This window comes from Orycteropus afer, unplaced genomic scaffold (assembly GCF_000298275.1).
Source record: "Orycteropus afer afer isolate SDZICR_OR568_19922 unplaced genomic scaffold, OryAfe1.0 scaffold00210, whole genome shotgun sequence".
NCBI classification, from domain to species: Eukaryota; Metazoa; Chordata; class Mammalia; order Tubulidentata; family Orycteropodidae; genus Orycteropus; species Orycteropus afer.
In genome coordinates, this window is record NW_006921797.1 from 4825269 (window position 1) to 4828631 (window position 3363).

Consider the following 3363-nt stretch of genomic DNA (forward strand, 5'->3'; position numbering starts at 1 on the left):
ACAATGGACTTAAGTTAATGGCCTGCCATGTGGTTTGGTAACATCGGGACTGTGCCTTTTTACTTGTCAACCTTAGGGCTTCTCAGCCTCAGCAGCCAGCAGCTGTCTGAGTGAACAAACACCTCTAGCTCTGGTGGATCAGGAGCAGGAGGCAGAACTGGACCCCAAGGTTAAGGGGCTTTCACCCAACCCCTAGATCCTGGCACTTTGAACTTGGACTTAAAGCCTCCAAATTGTAAGAATAAACTCCAGTTTGTTAAGGTCATCCCATTTGTGGTATATTTCTTGTCACAGTGGCACTAGGTAACCACAAAACCCTTGTTGTATTTGAATGACAGCCTTCTGATCTATTCACAGGTTCCTCATGAGTACAATCAAGTGTTCTGGAATTTCCATTCTTCAATGTTATCCACAATTTGTTATGATGCACACAATCAAATGCTTTTGCATAGTCAATAAAACATAAGTAAACATCTTCCCAGTATTCTTTGTTTTCAGCTAAGATCCATCTGACCTTAGCAATAATATCCCAATTCCACGTCCTCTTCTGAGTCCAGCTTGCATTTCTGGAAGCTCTCTGTCAATATACTGCTGCAAGCGTTTTTGAATTATCTTCAGTAAGATTTTACTTGCATGTGACATTAATGATATCGTTGGACAAATTCCACATTCTGTGAAATCACCTTTCTTTGGAATGTGTATAAATATGGATCTCTTCCAGTCAGTTGGCCAGGTAGCTGTCTTCCAAATCTCTTGGTATAGATGAGTGAGTGCCTCTGGCATGGCATTCATTTGTTGAAACATCTCAATGCCATGTCTGTCAATTCCTGGAGCCTTGTTCTTTGCCAATTCCTTCAGTGCAACTTCAACTTCTTCCTTCAATACCATTAATTCTTGATCATATGCCACCTCCTGAAATGGATGAACATCAACCAATTCTTCTTGGTACAATGACTCTGTATTCTTTCCATCTTCTTTTGATGCTTCCTACATCATTCAATATTTTGCCCATTGTTGTTGTTGTGGTTGTTATGTGACATTGAGTTGGACTTAACTCATAGCAACCTCTCCTTGGGTTTCCAAGGTGGTATCACTATGGAAGTAGATTGTCCAACCTTCCTTTTGCCTATAGAGTCTTTAAATATTGCGACTCGAGGCTTAGATTTTTTCCTCAGTTCTTTCAGCTTGAGAAATCTCGAGCATGTTCTTCCCTTTTGGTTTCCTAACTCCAGGTCTTGACACATTTCATTATAGTAATTGGCTTTGTCTCCTCGAGCTGCTCTTTGAAATCTTCTGTTTAGCGCTTTTATCTTGTCATTTCTTCCATTTCCTTTAGCTACTCTCCACTCAAGGGCAAGTTTCAGAGTCTCTTCTGACATCCATTTTGGTCTTTTCTTCCTTTCTCATCTTTTTAATCACCTATTGCTTTCTTCATGGATGATGTTCTTGATGTCATCCCATAGTTCCTCTGGTTTTTGGTCATTGATGTTCACTACATCAAATCTATTCTTTAAATGGTCTCTAAATTCAGGAGGGATATTATCAATGTCATATTTTGGCTCTCATGGACTTGTTTTAATTGTCTTCAACTTCAACGTGAACTTGCATAGGAGCAGTTGATGGTCTGTTCCACAATCAACTCCTGGCCTTGTTTTTGCCGAAGATATTGAACTTCTCCATTGCCTCTTGACACAGATGTAGTCAATCTGATTCCTGTGTATTCCACCTAGTGAAGTCCTCGTGTATAGTCATCACTTATGTTGTTGAAAAAAGGTATTTGCAATGAATAAGTCATTGGTCTTGCAAAATTCAGTCATGTGATCTCCAGCACTATTTCTATCACTGAGGCCATATTTTCCAACTACCAGTAACTCTTCTTTGTTTCCTACTTTTGCATTCCAATCACCAGTGATAATCAACACATCTTGAGTGCATGTTTGGTCAATTTCAGACTTCAGAAGTTGGTAGAAATCTTCAATTTCCTCATCTTTGGCTTTGGTGATTGGTGCATAAAATTGAATAATAGTAGTACTTACTGGTCTTCCTTGGAGGCATGTGGATATTATTTTATCACTGACAGCATTGAACTTCAGGACAGATCTTGAAACACTCTTTGTAATGATGAATGCCACACCATGCCTCTTCAATTTGTCATTCCCAGCATAGTAGCCCATATGGTTGTCTGATTCAAAATGGTCAAAACCAGTCCATTTCAGCTCACTAATGCCTAGGATATCAATCTTTATGCATTCCATTTCATTTTTGAAAACTTCCAATTTTCCTAGATTCATACTTCATACATTCCACGCTCCAATTATTAATGGATGTTTACATCTGTTTCTACTCATTTTGAGTCATGCCACATCAGCCAACAGAGGTCCCAAAATCCATATCATTAAGGTTGTCTCTACTCTGAGGAGTCAGCCCTTCCCCAGTCAAATTTTGAGTGCCTTCCAACCTGATGGGCTCATCTTCTGGCACTATATCTGACATGTTTCAGGGCTGTTCATAAAGTTTTTGAGTAATATATAAGACAGTGTTTCACTGCTATTCATAAGGTTTCACTGGCCAATTCTTTGAGAAATAGATGGCCTCTGCCTTCTTCCGAGTCTGTCCTAGCCTGGAAGCTCCACTGAAATGTGTCCACCATGGGTAACCCTCCTGGCATTTTGGAACATGGTGGCAAAGCCTCCAGCCTCATAGCAACATACAAGCTACCACAGGATGACAAACTGACAGACAAGTTCATCTCCCTTATTTCTTCCTAATCCCTCTGCATCTGTCTACCTCGGCTAATGGCCACGGGGCCCATGAGAGCAAAGACTGTGTCCATTTTGCTCACTGTTGTATCTCATGGCTTATGGATGGGGACTTAATAAATATTTGTTGAACAAAATGAATGAATGAGTAAATGTCATCTGATCTGTAAGATAAGAGTTAAGGTTCCCCTTCCTATCTCTTCCTTCAACCTGCCATTTTTGTTGTTGTCAGCTGCCATCAAGTCAGTTCTGACACATAGCTGGTCCTGCACCATCCTCAAAATTATTGCTATGCTTAAGCCCATCATTGCAGCCACTACATCTATCCATCTCATTGAGAGTATTCCTCTTTTTTGCTAACCCTCTACTTTACCAAGCATGATATCCTTCTCCAGTAAATGGTCCCTTCTGACAACATGACCGAAATACAAGAAGCTAAGTTTCACCATCCTTGCTTTTAAAGAGCATTCTGGGAGTTCCGGCAAAATGGCGGACTAGGCAGAAGGATTGCACAGACCCTCTTCAACAAAGAAAAGGGAAACCAATTAACACAGACACAGAAGATAATCTTGGACCCCTGAGCCTTGAAGGGAAGGATACAGAA